Here is a 17,915-nt window from a genome sequence, read left to right on the forward strand (position 1 = left end):
ATTTCTAGAAAGCTGAAAAAACCTTTTATAAAAAGAAGAATTTGAAGTAGCCTATTACATTGTCAGATTAGAACTTCATTAACTCTGATGTATAAGAGGTATGACAAAAATATATCTCAATTGTTTTTGAAAATGGAAGAGCAGAATGCCAAACCTTTTCTATATGCTTATAAAACATTAATAGACTCAGAAGGTTAGTAAAAAAAAATATTATTTATATAAAGCTAACGGTTGAGACTTGATACTATAAAAGTCTATCAAACCGGACTTAAAAATAAAGTATGTTTTAGCTGCATAGTATATTTCTACTAACCTTCAAGAGAAAAGCAAAATTTTATTGAAGAAGATTAAAAGTGACCTGAAAAAAAAATGATGGGTTAGTAGATATTTGTTATCTCTATATAAAAATCCAGGTAAGGAGTATGACGTGGCAAAGATTTGGAAAATTTGCCATAGTTATCTATGTTAGAATAAAAGAGTTTTTTTGCAGCAATGGAAATTTTTGGAAAGTTAAAAAAAAAATATCGATAAAGTACTCGGAATGATGTCAAGAAAATTGAGGATAACTTCCAAAGATTGCTTGGTTTTGCTAAAAGTTTACATAATCAATAAAATGTTGGCAAAGAGCACAAAATTCATTAAGCTAACGAGAGACTAGAGACGGTGAATAACAAATGAGCATATCGACTTTAGATAGTATGGTAAAACTATACATTCAAGTCCGGAAAGTATAAGAGATAAAAACTATTTTGTAGAAAAAAATCATGTACAACCATTTCACGTTATTTATGTCTACATATTTTGCTATTATGGTGGAGCAATGCTAGGAGGGGAGACGTTAATAATTTAGAGAAGATTATGCGCAAAATGAAACAAGGTAGTTACAAACTGTGATAGATTTTTATGGATGTGTTGGCAGATCAAGCGGTTTTCTGTAGAATAAAAGATCAGTTTATAAAAAAATATTTATTATTTTTATTTTTTAAAAAAATTAACAGTCATAACCCAAATTATTTTATATTTAGATAGACTTAAAAAAATTAAGTATTAACAATGTTTTTTGTTTTTATTTTTTTAAATAAAATATTGTTAGTTTTAGAAAATAAAAAAACAAATAATTTATCTTTTTAATAAAAATATTTTTTTTTAAAAGACGAATCTAAATAGATTTATATTATGAAAATATTATGCTTTATGAGTTAATTTTTGAGATAAATTAAACCCACTTAATTTCTTATAAAAATTATATTACATTTAACAAATATAATGTTATAATTTCTAAATGAATTTTACTTTTAAAAATGTTTTTAAAATTTAAAATATCATTTTTAATTTCACTTGTACCAAAAAAGCTATTATTATCACTATATTGTTGTGAATTTGGGGCACACCATATTTTTTAATTTAGATACGGAAACAGAAATGGTGTAGGACGCAGTTATAGAAGCTTAGGGTACTTCACGCAATTGTGGTATCAAGATCAAAGTAATCGGACAGTCCGAATTTAGGTGAAGTAATAGGACGGTTCGATTTAAAATAAACAAATCGAACCATTCGATTTGTGTTTTCCCAACCACGTGTGGCGTATGCGTTGTTTGGGTGATCCCGAAGCACCTCCTTTCATGAACCTCCACTCTCTCTCTCTCTCAAGTTCCTTTTTTCAACTCCAACCACTATTTTCTCTCTTCTTTATCATTATAACTCTTCTTTAAACCTTCACTCAAAAATAATTACAATGTCAATAAAGCAAAAATGTAAAGATATTAATTATCTTAAACTTCATATTATCAATTATTTCTATCATTTTGATTATGTAAGTTTGTATTTTAAATTTTTTTATTTAGTTGAAATATTATAAATAATATTAAAAATTAAGATTGTTAATGATAGTTAATGTAATAGTTAGAAATATATATTTAAATTTAATTAGTGAATATTTTAATCAATAATAATGTTTAGACTATATTAATGTAGTAAATTCATAAAAAATATATGTTTAAAATTTTTTGTAATAATTATAAAAATTATAATTAATTATTATTAGAGCTACGTTATTATTGTATAATTTTTGTAAAATAGATTTATAGAATATGATATTTTTACTCCGGTAATAATTATTTATTTATTATTAGACATTTAATTAACATAAATATATTATAGTTGAGGTTTTAAAGTTTGTAACATTGTTAGTTAAATTAGGTTTGTCATACGCTTTAGGGTTAATTAGTTATTATTATTAGTAAGTTAGTATTTATTATTAATGATATAAGAATTATTACTCGGTAAATTATTTATGGATAAATAAATAATTATGTAAGGAATAATTTAATAAAAATTTAGGAAACAGTTTACTAAGGCATTTAATATGAATAACAATATCATAATTTTTGAAAATTAAAAACTATTAGAAATAATTTTTAGTTTTATTAATTAAATTTAGAAGTTAAATTATTATTATTGTGGAGTTTAATAAAATAGATTTAGCAAAATCAATTTATTTTTTATATTTTAAATAATTAATGATTATTGTTAGATATTTAATTAATATGTTTTGTGTAGTTAAATTTTCAAATTTTTTAATAATGATAGTTAAATAATTAGTAAGTTAGCCGTATTTATTTATACATGCTAGTTGGTAGTTACTAAATTATCTAATTAATAGTAAATTTTAGTATTAGTTTAATAAATTAGTTACTATTATTAGAACATTATTAATTTTTAGTAGTAAATTAGTAATTATTAATTATTTAACTAATATTTTGTTATATTTTTTTAGAGTTTACGGATGTTGACATGTAACCACTTACTGCCTCTGGATCCGTACAATCTAAATGTGGGGGAGTATTTACAGTTTATTGATTTTTATCACGTTTTTCATATTGGAATAGTTTGATGTCAATCAGTAATGGTAAATGCTCTAATCGAGAGGTGGCACCCAGACACACACACATCTCACCTTCCGATTGGTGATTGTGCTGTGACATTGGAGGATGTGGCTGTTATTCTTGTTTTTTCGACAAACGGTCTTCCAGTGACAGGAGTGACTATAAGTAGTCACGAAACCTTAGAGGCAGAGTGTTTGCACCAATTTGGGAGTTGTACTGAGAAAGTCAAACTGTAGAGAAAACTTCATAAAATTGACGTGGCTTCAGAATTTAAAAGATCGTTTATAGTTGATTGATGAAAATAGCATTTAGAGGTATGTGAGTGATGCCAGGGCATTTTGGCCAGTTTCACTGACCTTTTTTTTACTGTTTTAGGGTAGTTTCATGCATTTTCTTAGTTAAAAAGCAAGTTTTTGATAGATAATCACTGACATCTTGATTCAAGCAAACATTGTGAATTTTATATGATTTTATGAGAATTATGCATGAATTGAATGATAAAATGGATGATGCATGATCTCATGAGTTATAACCTAGCTTTGATGCACTTTACTTGCTTGATTTCAGGACAAAGGAAGCAAGGAAGATGCCACGTTAATAGCCACGTTAGTCTAACTAACGTCCCCATTAACGTGGAATGGGAGCTAGCTTGCAACGTTAATGAGAAAAGTGATCGCCAATAACGCCTTCATGAGTCATCATAGCCCACGTTAGTTGCCACGTTAACTACATTAACGTGGAAGCTAATGTGGAAGAGAAGTAAAGCTCCAACGTTAGTGGTAAAAGTGAATACCACTAACGTTGAAAAAAGGGGCACACTTAGCCACGTTAAGAGTCACGTTAATTACATTAACGTGAACTCTAACGTGGAAGGAACAAAGAAGTGCCAACGTTAGTGACACCCACCTTTGTCACTAACGTTGGACCAAGCCACTATTAGCCACGTTAGTTGCCACGTTAATTGCATTAACGTAGAAGCTAACATGGAGGAAAGAAATGATGAGCCAACGTTAGTGACACTCACCTTTGTCACTAACGTTGGACATGGCAATCACCACCACGTTAGTGGCCATGTTAATACAATTAACGTGAGGCACTAACGTGAGAAGGGGCGTTTGGAGCGTTAGTGACAAAGGTAAGTGTCACTAACGCTCTCGAAGCTGAGGCATGCCCACGTTAGGGGTCACGTTAGCTACACTAACGTGGACTCTAACGTAAGGAGGAAGGGCAAAAAGCAAACGTTATTAGAAAAGGTGAATGCCAATAACGTTTGCGAAGGACCAAGAGGCAACGTTAGTGGTCACGTTAGTGCCACTAACGTTGAAGTTAACGTGGACCATCTTGGGTTAGGAACGTTAGTGAAAAAGGTGATCGTCACTAACGTTCTCGAACCCACATTTTCATTTAACGTTAACACCACTAACGTCCTAACTAACGTCCATGCCTAACTCACACTTTCTCTGCAAGCAAAGCTGAGCCCACTGAAGACTGCAACTGCTTCAACTTAAGCTCCAAAGGCCCATATCCAAGACTTGAAGAGCCAACTAGAAGATCAGAAGAGTAGTATGTATAGGAGTAGTTTTGAACTAAAGAGCAGCTTTTGGCATTGAGAGAACCACTCTATGTATAATTTTACTTTCTCTGCAACTTCTAGTTTTACTTTCAGAATGTATTTTCCATCTTTGCTTTCCATTCCCAGAGCTATGAACAACTAAACCCCTTTCATTGGGTTAGGGAGCTCTGTTGTAATTTGATGGATCAATAATTGTTTTCATTATTCTTCCTCTTTCTTTTCTCTTGATTTTACTAGAAAGCTTTCAATCTTCATCCAATTGGGTGGTTATCTTGGAAAAGAAGCTATTCATACTTGGATCTCTTTGGAACCTTGGAAGAGGAATGAAGAGATCATGCTAGAAATGCTTTCTCATGTTGGACCAAATTGGGGTTTGGACGGATATGGTGACATATAATTCTCCCAATACTTTGATTTGGAAATACATGTGGTATAATCAGTGACCATACTTCATCTCTTCTCATGAGCAATTAGACCAAGGAATTGGCTATTGATCAAGATTTGAGAGATTGAATTACCAAGGAATTGGAATTCAATCACTTAAGATTGCCAAGGAGATCAATGAATGCATTGATTGAGGAAGAGATGAAAATGAACTTGATCCGGAGAATGCAACATCTCCTGAGCCCAATGAATTCCCCATTTTTGATCTTACCCTTTCTCTTTATTTTCTGCCATTTACTTTTATGCTGAATTCCCCATCCCCCATTTAAGATTCTGCAATTTATTTTCTGTCATTTATATTCAACTCTTTATTTCCAACATTTACAATTTCTGCTATTTACTTTCCCGCCATTTAATTTTCTGCAACTCTCAAATCAACTTCTGCTTAGCTCAACTAGAACATTCCTCCAATTAAAGTTGCTTGACCAATCAATCCCTGTGGGATTCGACCTCACTCTATTGTGAGTTTTTACTTGACGACAATTCGGTATACTTGCCGAAGGAAAATTTGTTGAGAGACAAGTTTCTGTGCATCAAGTTTATGGCGCCGTTGTCGGGGATTGATTTTGTATCAACAATGATTAAATTAGTGGATAACTAGATTGAGCATTTTTTTTCTTTTGTTTGATTTAATTTCATTTGAGCGATTTACTTTCAGTTGTAGGTATTTTCTTTCCTTTACCCATTACCCGTTTGTAGTGTTCTCTTATTTGTTACAATTCAGTTCACTAACCCACTAACTGTTTGATATATTGCATCACTCACACTAACAGCATTTCTAATAAGAATACTTGCTGCATTTATCTCTTTCTTGCTTGTGCCTTGTTGGTTGTATGACAGGTAGAAGAAGCGGGGCTTCAACTTCCTTTGATTCTGAACCTGAGAGAACCTTCCTTAGACTAAGGAGGGAAGCAAGAGGAAAGAGAGTCGTTAGTGCTGAGGAAGAGGAGGAGTATTTTGAACCAGACATGGATGAGAATATGGAGAACCATCATGAAGAAGAGGCTCACAACCATGGCAGAGAAGGTCCAGTGCATCATGCTGGACAAGAGAGAAGGGTTTTGGGATCTTACATCAATCCAAGCCCAGGAAAACTGTGGAAGTAACATCCAAAATCCAACCATACATGCCAATAACTTTGAACTAAAGCCACAGCTCATCACCCTTGTTCAGAACAACTGTTCATTCGGAGGAAATGTCCAAAAAGACCCAAATCAACATCTAACCACCTTCCTGAGGATATGTGATACTGTGAAGTCTAATGGTGTTCATCCTGACACCTACAGAATGCTTCTGTTTCCCTTCTCACTCAAGGACAAAGCATCTAAATGGCTGGAATCCTTCCCGAAGGAGAGTTTAACAACCTGGAAAGATGTGGTGAACAAATTCTTGGCGAGATTCTATCATCCTCAAAGGATCAACAGGTTGAGAGCTGAGGTACAAACCTTCAGGCAACAAGACGGTGAAACTCTCTATGAAGCATGGGAGAGGTTCAAAGACTTAACAAGAAGGTGCCCGCCAGATATGTTCAATGAATGGGTGCAGTTACACATTTTCTATGAGGGTCTTTCATACGAATCAAAGAAGGCAGTAGACCACTCATCCGGGGGATCTCTGAACAAGAAGAATACCATTGAAGAAGCCATAGATGTCATTGAGACTGTAGCTGAGAATGACTACTTCTATGCTTCTGAAAGAGGCAATACTAAAGGAGTGATAGAGCTGAACAACGTGGATACATTGCTGGCTCAAAACAAGATGATCACCAAGCAGCTGGCTGACCTTACCAAGAAGATGGAAAGGAATCAAGTAGCAGCAATCACTACCTCATCAGCAGCTCAAGAAGGAGTGAATACAGAGGCAGAGGGTGATCAGGAACAAGCCAACTATCTTGGAAATTTACCTAGGCAAAACCATGATCCATACTTCAAAACTTACAATCCTGGTTGGAGAAACCACCCAAACTTTGGGTGGAGAAATCAACAAGATCAAGGCCAAGGTCAGAGATGCCACAACCCCAACAACAATGCAGCTCACCAACATTCCACACAGAGATCATATCTACACTCACCTAACAACACATCTCAACATCCATACCAAAGCCAAAATGGCCCTTCTCATCCCTCCAATCTCAACTCATCATCATCCGAAGATAGACTCTCAAGAATTGAGACTCTACTTGAAGGCATATGTAAGGAAATCCAAGATAACAAGGTGTTCAAGGGGGAGGTGCGAGCCAATATCAAGAACCAGGGAAACACCATCAAGAGGCTGAAATTTCAAGTGGGATACCTCTCTGAGAAGATTCCCAAACCTACTGATAGCTTCCCAAGTGACACAGAGAAAAACCCGAGAGGTGAAGCAAAGAAAGTCAGATGGGAAGATTGCAAGATTGTCACTATAAGTGATAAGGGGACCGAGGAAGAGCTGAACAAACCATTAGAAAAACCTGGAGATACCTCAGTAGAGAAACAAGAAGAGGATCACCGAGGAACTAAAACTACACAAAAGGAGATTCTGAAACTCTATGCACCCTTTCTCCAAAGACTCAAGGGTGGTATAGAAAAGAGAATATACTCAAAGTTCCTCGACATGTTTGCATCCCTTCATGTGAATATACCATTCATCAAGGCTCTCCAACAAATGCCCTCATACATTAAGTATATGAAAGAGCTGCTGACCAGGAAAAGCTCACTCAAAGGAGGACAAACAATAGTGATGAATAAGGAGTGCAGTGCTCTTATACAACCAGAGTTGCCTACAAAAAGGAAGGATCCAAGGAGTTTTCACATCCCTTGTGTCATAGGAGAAACAATGTTTGATAAAAGACTCTGTGACCTGGGAGCGAGCATTAATTTAATGCCTCTATCTCTCATGAAGAAGCTGCAGATCAATGAGCTAATGCCCACAGACGTAATCATCAGGCTGGCTGACAAAACTCAAAAACAAGCAGTAGGAGTAGTTGAAAACGTGTTGGTGAAGGTTGGGAACTACTTCCTTCCCACAGACTTTGTCATATTGGAAATGGAAGAGAGTCACCTTCACCCAATCATATTGGGAAGACCATTCCTAGCTACAGCCAGAGCGCTCATAGATGTGGAGCGAGGAGAGCTAATACTGAGGATACATGACGAACAACTCGCATTCAATGTCTTCAAACCCTCACAAGAAGCAGATCAGGAAAACAAGGAACCAAGGGGAGAGCACGACAAAGCACTGGTGGAAGAAACAAGCATTGAAGCACAAGCTGTACACCTGGGAATCCCTTTGGTTGATGAACAAGACAGTCGGCAGTTGTCACAGCTAAAGGAAAACCAGGAGGAACCTAAACCACCAGAGTCATATGAGACCAGCAACAAAATTTTCTTGGAAAAAGAGGCCACAAAGAGCAGGGCAACATCAAAAGGAACAAAGAAGAAGGCACCAAGGAAATGGAGGAACAAGAAGATCCCTACAGAGGACTTCTCTCCAGGGGATAAAGTGATCTCAGCTTATTTTCCAATTATCCCACCCCATCTCCCCACCATCCCATCTCAGCTACCTAAAGTTTTCACCATCAACAGAATTCTCTCCTTAGAACATGTGGAGATTCTTGATGAAGCCAATGGAGATAGATTTACTGCGAGGGAGGAAGATTTGAAGCATTACCAACCACCCTGACAAAGGCAGAACGTCAAGCTAGTGACGCTAAAGAAGCGCTTCATGGGAGGCAACCCATGTTTTATATGCTTTTAAAGTAGTTAATAATGCAAGGCTCATGAATTCCAAATCAACTTTGACACATACTTGAATGAATCTTTTTATGCAGCATATAGTGAATAACAAGTTTGGTGTTCAAGGCATACTAAGAGAGCATAAATGCAATGCATATCATGTCACTCTTAGAGCCTTGAACAAAACTTTGTACACCACACGGCCACAAACTAAGTTTAGTGTCACCAATGTTGCATACATAGACAATTAAATAGTCAGTTGGTTTGCATTCATGAATAGCACTTAGTTAGTTAGAAACAAAAAAAAAACTTTAAAAAGTAGTTATACCATTTTTTTTAATTTTGCCGCCACTATCCACAATTTCATTAATCACATTTCCTTTAGTTTGTAGGAGAATTGATGGGACAATTGAAGGAAGAGTTCGGCCACTTCAAAAGAAGAGGATTATACACATGTCTTCAAGGGAAATGCATTGGAAAATATTGCCATGCAACATTGAAAGAATGACACGCTTGAAAATTGAACCAACCCCATCATAAAGCTGATGATCCTTGTGCTCATCCCATGCTAAACCCCATCCGTTCATCATACACCCACTCCATCAATCCACACCTTTCATTCACCCACCACTTCCCTATATAAGTGATTCTTATTCCGTACCCCCTTCACATTCCAATTTCCATTCTCTATACTTAGCACTCTCACCCACTCCCTTAACTTCACCCCATCTTAATCGGTTGAAGTCCATCATTAATCAATAATTCTCAACACCTTCCTATCTCAAAAATCACTTATGGCATCATCAAGCTCCAAAAGGTGAAAGGGAAAGGAGCCTATGGAACAACGCCCTTTCGATGAGAAGAAGTTTAGAACCTTTCACCATGCATTGTAATTCAGGTGGATGGTTGATAAGGAGATCATATATGAGCTAGGTTTTTAAGTCAGAAAAATTGAGTGTCCCGAAATCACAGAGAAGGTAGAAAAGAGAAGATATGAGCTCCTTACTGACCCAGTCATAAAAGTAAATGCAACTCTTGTAAGAGAGTTTTATGCAAATCCAGTCAGGTATGATAAGGCAGATGACTCCTATATAAGCTTCGTGAGAGGGGTGACCGTGGATTTCAGTCCCATGAGCATCATGAGGGCGTTAAAGCTACGAACTATACCATTTGCAGAAGAAAGCTATCGCTCCAGAATAGATAGCAGTCCTGATCATGACCAGATTGTGTAAGATATTTGCGTCATAGGGGCTGATTGGGTACGAGACCCTCAGGGGAAGCCCAAGTTCATCAAGAGAGGGGACCTCACTCCTGAAGCAAAGGGGTGGTTCAAAATTGTAAGGAGATCTATCCTCCCCATTGGGAATAACTCAGAGGTGAATCTTAAGAGAGCAACAACGGTGCAATGTATACTTAAAGGGGGAGAGATCAAGGTTCATGAACTCATAGCCCAGGACATTAGGAAGATGGCTGAGAAAAGCGACTCTGGAGGAAGGTTAGGCTACCCCAGCACTATTTTCCGTCTGTGTGACATGGCTGGGGTGGTGTTCAAGGATGAGAACCCCGAGTAGATAAAAGTAGGCATCCCAATTACTGTTCGACGGATGCATGCTGTTGCATCTCTCCTACCTCAACGAAAGCCAAGAAAGAGGCTAGCCCAACAAGTGGTAGAAGGACAAAACCTAGAGGAGCAAGCCCCTCTGGACATGCACCAACTACAGGAAGCCATTGATGGCTTATCTAGACAATACTTGAAAAATCAAGGGGCACAGAAAGAGCTTCAACTGTAGTTGATGGACCATCAAGAAGAATCACTCTCTAGATGGATGAATCAACATGGGGAGTGGCAAAAGCAAATAATGGAGCAACAGCTAGAACAAGGGAAACAATGGAGTGAATCCTTCCACAGGTTGGAACAAAGGCAGGATCAACAACAAGAAGCCATCCAAAAGCTAATCAACATCCAAGCACATCAAGGTGCACACATACATGAAATGCATCGGAAACAATTAGAACAGGCAGAACTCTTCGACGAATACAGGGCGTTCTCAGAAGGAGTTTACATGAACGAGACTGGACATCATGTGAACACTCAAGCCAGACTCGGATACTTAGTTGGACAACTGCCTATATTGCATCCGGGAGTCACAAGATATGAAGAAGTGAAAGATGAATTAGTGCGAGAAGAAAGAGAGAGGGTAGAAAAGAGTCATGAATCAGTAAGGAAGGCACTTGAGGAGTGGAAAAAAGTCAGACTAGCACGGATACAAGGAAACACAAGTGGACACAAAGAGGACAAACAAGAGGGAGAGCATGAGCACCCCCATGAGTAAAAGGTGGTGGAGTTCCCTCATTGTCCTATCTTTTTCAAGTTTTAAATAAGAAAAATCATGTATGAAATAGAACATGTTTCCATGGTAGTTTAGGATTTTCAATTCTGCCTTTAAGTTTGCATTGCTTAGGTCTATGCTTGCTAGTCTAATGTCACTACTGCATTTTCACCTTGCTTACTTGTATGCTTGTTCTTTAAGTCAAACAAAAAGAGATGTTATGAAAAACCAGAGTGAGGTTCAAATTGTGGAGTAAGTTCTTAAGCTTGTGGTGTAGTAATTACTTAGCTAAGTTGGTTCACCAACAAGGTAGGAAGGCAACTATTTGTCCTGAATCATATGCTTGAAACACACCCCATGAGACTAGCTAAATAACAAGATCCAAGTAAGAAAAGGGGAAAGAAAAATGAAAGTTGAGAAATAAAGAAAAAGAGTAAGAAATAAGGCTAGGCACCAAGGGTTGAATCTTAAGGCATGTGTCTGTGGTGCTCCTGTGTAAAGGATATACTTAGATGAATAAGCTCTCAGGGGTGCCTTATCACTTGGTAACTTGGGTTAACTAACCCGGAATTATCAGCTGAAAGTCCACTATCAAGAGTAACCTTTGCTACAGAATACTTAGTAACCCAAAGAGGTGCTGGACACCAAGGTCTCAAGAAGAAAAATAACAAACCATGTGCCTGTGGTGTGTATGTATGGGGGAAAGAGACTTGAGGGAGTAAGTCCTTAGGGGTGTCGTAACACCCAGCACCTTGGACCAACTGGTTTGGGAGTGCTGACTGAAAGCTTATCTTAAAGAGTCGCCTTCTCACAAAGCACCTAGTCTAAGAACACAATTAAACCTTGAAAAGACAAGGGGATCAATGAATAAAAGTCTCATAGGGTGCAATCAAGTAAGTATTCCAGGGCATGATAAAGGTCTGAAAGCCAGCAAAGGAATGAACCTAAGTTGCTATGCATGAAACCCCATAAAACCAAGGATATGACTTCCACAATAATGACTCATTTCTCTTGTCATTTCATTCATCATTCTCATGTTTCAGTATTTGCTTAGGGACAAGCAGGCTTTAAGTTTGGTGTTGTGATGTCAGGGCATTTTGGCCAGTTTCACTGACCTTTTCTTTACTGTTTTAGGGTAGTTTCATGCATTTTCTTAGTTAATAAGCAAGTTTTGGGTAGATAATCACTGACATCTTGATTCAAGCAAACATTGTGAATTTTATATGATTTTATGAGAATTATACATGAATTGAATGATAAAATAGATGATGCATGATTTCATGACTTAGAACCTAGCTTTGATGCACTTTACTTGCTTGATTTCAGGACAAAGGAAGCAATAAAGATGCCACGTTAATAGCCACGTTAGTCTAACTAACGTGACCATTAACGTGGAATGGGAGCTAGCTTGCAACGTTAATGAAAAAAGTGATCACCAATAACGCCTTCGTGAGCCATCATAGCCCATGTTAGTTGCTACGTTAACTACATTAACGTGGAAGCTAACGTGGAAGATAAGTAAAGCTCCAACGTTAGTGGTAAAAGTGAATACCACTAACGTTGGAAAAAGGGGCACACTTAGCCACGTTAAGAGTCACGTTAATTACATTAACGTGAACTCTAACGTGGAAGGAACAAAGAAGTGCCAACGTTAGTGACACTCACCTTTGTCACTAACGTTGGACCAAGCCACTATTAGCCACGCTAGTTGCCACGTTAATTGCATTAACGTGGAAGCTAACATATAGGAAAGAAATGATGAGCCAACGTTAGTGACACTCACCTTTGTCACTAACGTTAGAGATGGCAATCACCACCACGTTAGTGGCCACGTTAATACAATTAATGTGAGGCACTAACGTGAGAAGGGGCATTTGGAGCGTTAGTGACAAAGGTAAGTGTCACTAACGCTCTCGAAGCTGAGGCATGCCCACGTTAGGGGTCACGTTAGCTACACTAACGTGGACTCTAACGTAAGGAGGAAGGGCAAAAAGCAAACGTTATTAGAAAAGGTGAATGCCAATAACGTTTGCGAAGGACCAAGAGGCAATGTTAGTGGTCACGTTAGTGCCACTAACGTTGAAGTTAATGTGGACCATCTTGGGTTAGGAACGTTAGTGAAAAAGGTGATCGTCACTAACGTTCTCGAACCCACATTTTCACTTAACGTTAACACCACTAACGTCCTAACTAACGTCCATGCCTAACTCACACTTTCTCTGCAAGCAAAGCTGAGCCCATTGAAGATTGCAACTGCTTCAACTTAAGATCCAAAGGCCCATATCCAAGACTTGAAGAGCCAACTAGAAGATAAGAAGAGTAGTATATATAAGAGTAGTTTTGAACTAGAGAACAGCTTTTGGCATTGAAAGAACCACTCTCTGTATAATTTTACTTTCTCTGCAACTTCTAGTTTTACTTTCAGAATGTATTTTCCATCTTTGCTTTCCATTCCCAGAGCTATGAACAACTAAACCCCTTTCATTGGGTTATGGAGCTCTGTTGTAATTTGATGGATCAATAATTATTTTCATTATTCTTCCTCTTTCTTTTCTCTTGATTTTACTAGAAAGCTTTCAATCTTCATCCAATTGGGTGGTTATCTTGGAAAAGAAGCTATTCATACTTGGATCTCTTCGGAACCTTGGAAGAGGAATGAAGAGATCATGCTAGAAATGCTTTCTCATGTTGGACCAAATTGGGGTTTGGACGGATATGGTGACATATAATTCTTCCAATACTTTGATTTAGAAATACATGTGGTATAATTAGTGACCATACTTCATCTCTTCTCATGAGCACTTAGACCAAGGAATTGGCTATTGATCAAGATTTGAGAGATTGAATTACCAAGGAATTGGAATTCAATCACTTAAGATTACCAAGGAGATCAATGAATGCATTGATTGAGGAAGAGATGAAAATGAACTTGATCCGGAGAATGCAACATCTCTTGAGCCCAATGAATTCCCCATTTCTGATCTTACCCATTCTCTTTATTTTCTGCCATTTACTTTTATGCTGAATTCTCCATTCCCCATTTAAGGTTCTGCAATTTATTTTCTGTCATTTATATTCAGCTCTTTATTTCTAGCATTTACAATTTCTGCTATTTACTTTCCCGCCATTTAATTTTCTGCAACTCTCAAATCAACTTCTGCTTAGCTCAACTAGAACATTCCTCCAATTAAAGTTGCTTGACCAATCAATCCCTGTGAGATTCGACCTTACTTTATTGTGAGTTTTTACTTGATGACAATTCGGTATACTTGCCGAAGGAAAATTTGTTGAGAGACAAGTTTCCGTGCATCAGTGAGCCAAAGAACCATTTTGTTAGGAAGTCATTGGATGATCTTCAGGAAGGCCAGGTATATTTTTATTAAAGAAATATTTGTTTCGGGTTTAGCTTATTATTATTTGGCTTGTAATCATCTATTTGTTTTATTGTGTGCAGTTTGTATGGGAGGCCTATGATCGCATTGAGCCAAATGTAATTCCTGCAGACATCTATATGAATTCAGTTGTGTGGAGCGCTACGGTGCCATTGATATCATTTGAATGCAGTGAGTGACATGCAACGGATAGGTTTAGGCGATAGTTTGGTTTCATCCAAGAAGTTTCTCATCAGAAACGGAGTCTAGACAAGGCACACGGGGAAGTCCTGACTGATTCTAAGAATCTTGACTGGTCCACAGCCACGACTCATTCATTTTGGGTGATCCAGGGCCTCGTACAGATTTACTTTTTTTGTTATTTGATTATATTGTACTCATATTTGGATGTTTTGTTGGTAGATGCGACGTTACTTTTATATTCAAGTAATTTGGTTGATATATACAGGTGAGGCACGAACTCTAAATGAGATAGGCATAGGCTACAATCTTAGAGTTGATCCACCACGTCGTAGCGCTAATCGATTCACCCCATCCGCGTTCAAAAGGGCCGCCAAGAAGAGAAAGAGTTTTGTGAAAGATGTAAAAGTGAACGATGAAAAAGTAGTTGTTGTGTACTTAACTACTCTATGTATCATTACTATGCATGTCATGGAGTACTTGGATAAAATATAAAGTTTCAAATATCATAGAGTGTTTGGATAAAATATAAAGTCGCAAATATCATAGAGTAATTTGATAAAATAGAAAGTTACAAATGTCATGGAGTACTTGGATAAAATGTAAAACTCGGATAAAATATATAACTCCACTGAGCATTATTGCCAGCACTTACACCACCCGACTGACGGAATCTACTACGGCTATGGCCCTCGACCCGACATTGCCTACATCACCTAGGACCACGTAACATTCACGTGTCCATCTCGTTCAAGAAACGCGTCATCCTTGGGCGACTTTTGGTAACTCGTCTCTAGAACAGATTTGGTACGAATCGACGCCCGTGGTAAGAAGGCCATGTAGTGGGATTCCCCAATGGCCTAAACCTAGTTCGGTAAACCTTTTGAAGTTGGTCCATCTTATAAACATCATGAACATACACTTGCCAATCTAGCCGTTGATTCGCACAAAATGCAAATACATGTCGACATGGAATTCGGTCCACCTGGAACTTGTCACAGTCACATCGTTGTCGATGACATACTCCAATCACTTGGCATCTCACGCACTTCAAATACCCCATTCTGCCTATCGAAGCAATTAACTTGGATGTTTCCTAATGCAAGTTGATTTGCATGCAAATTTTGAGGTCACAAGCTTAGAAAAAACATGTCCCGCACTAATTCAAGCCTCTGCCCCGGGTCTTTTTTGGCTGAACAACTCATTAAGCCTGTAAAATGTTTATTTTACAAGTGCAGTGACAGGGAGATTGTGTGCACCCTTCAAAACTAAGTTGATGCATTCCACTAGGTTTGTGATCATGTGATCCCATTGGTAACCGCCATCAAATAGCAACACATACTATTTGCGGGGGATTCGGTTTAACCAGTTAGTGTAAGTCTCACCCCGTTCTCGTAAACGTTAGTAAGCATGTCGTATTCGCGAAACCGTCCTCGAATATTCTGTGCAATAAAAAGAACAAAGAAAAACACTATATAAAGGTAACTCTATTAATAACAAACTTCGGCATACTCAACGTTATCTATATTGACGACAAGCTTTTGCAGGTATAGTGCCTTGAACTTTCTCAAAAAATTTGACTCTAAATGTATGATGCAAAACATGTGAAAAGCTTTAGGAGGCGACCAAGCTCCGTTACTACGGACAACAACTGCATTGATAGATTTATGTCGATCAGAGATCAGTCCGACACCATCCCGAGTCACCACATGTTGTCGCAGGTTATTAAGAAAAAAGTGTCACACATTAGAAGTCTCTCCCTCCACAATGGCAAATGCAATTGGGACGATATTGTTGTTACCATCCTGTGAAATTGTAACCAACAAACAACCCTTATACTTTCCATACAAGTGAGTCCCATATACCTGAACAACTGGTTTACAATGTCTGAATGTTCTAATGCAAGAGTAATAACTCCAAAAGATTCGATGTAATACTCGGATATCAGTTATCAAGTCATCCACTTGATATGCAGGCATAGTTTCAAAATGGACGACTACTGATTGCTCCTTATGATACATGGCCTCAAACCATATGGGCAAAGCTTCGTACAATACTTCCAACCTCCGAATATTTTTTCCACTGATTTGTGCTTAGCCAACCATGCTTTGAGATAATTGATGGTGTAATTGAACTTAGACTGTACTTCCGCAATAACTGATTTCACCTTTATAGAGGGATCAGCTTCTACTAATGGCTTTATTACTTCTGCAATTGTGTTCGAATCTAGCTTCGAATGATTCTAAGAAATGGCGACTCTGCTATAAATGTGACTACTATTATACCTCTTTATAACCCAACAATACTTTCTGCGAATCATGCTAACCTTGATCAGCTAATCACAACCTGACCCATACTGTGTACATTTGGCATAAAATGTCAACGATTCTGACTCATATCCCTGGTAGTCTACGCCTCTGCAGACAGTATAATCTTTCATCGCCATAATAACAGCTTCCTTGGAACTGAATTTCATTCCCACGGCAAATTCACCATCTGCCACAATAGAAATTTCTACTACGACGACAGTCATACGATAAATATTTAATAAGTGAAATTAAAAATAAAATCTATCTATAACTTATAAATCAATCATATCAAGAAATTAGTACTAATATAAATAAATATTCATATCAAAAATCAATATTCACAATATATATATATATATATATAAAATCAATACTCACTACATCAATATTAATATAAATAAAATTCACATAAAGTAATTATCTCAATTTTAACTAAATAAAAACATAAACACATAAATAAATACTAATTAATATTTAACTAAATCAATAACAAACTAAAAGATATTATTATCTTAAATTTAACTAAATAAAGACATAAACAAATGCTAATTAATTATATTTTCACATGTTACGTAACTAATTAATCCATTGATCAATATAAAATATAACAAAATTCTAATCCTTCGTATAAATATAGGCAATTACATACGTGTATTCATATATTCAGGAAACTCCGGAGTATACATGGCCTCCAAATCCAAAGTTCGCATGAAAGATGGCTCCTCAAACGGATGTTGGTTTGCCAATGCATTTGCCACGTCTGTCACATTTGCCTCCATAGGGAAATGGATCCTCTCCAGTTTTTTCAACACTTGACAAAATACAGTGCAATCTCTCACCTTTGATTTTAATAGTGGGACCAGAAATAAATAAGAGAGAGAATGTGGTGAATGGTTAGATTAAACACTGCACACCATCCAGTTTTTTATTCACTGGAGAGGATCCACTCCCCCTCCATAGTACTGTCACCTTGATCTTCGTCTCCATCTGGATCAACGACCTCGTAATTACTTTCAAACTCTTCATCACTATCACTATTATAATCTTTCCGTTCATTTTTTCGGTCGGCTTCTGATTGTTCGAACTTAA

Source organism: Arachis hypogaea, chromosome 11, assembly GCF_003086295.3.
Source record: "Arachis hypogaea cultivar Tifrunner chromosome 11, arahy.Tifrunner.gnm2.J5K5, whole genome shotgun sequence".
Lineage (NCBI taxonomy): Eukaryota > Viridiplantae > Streptophyta > Magnoliopsida > Fabales > Fabaceae > Arachis > Arachis hypogaea.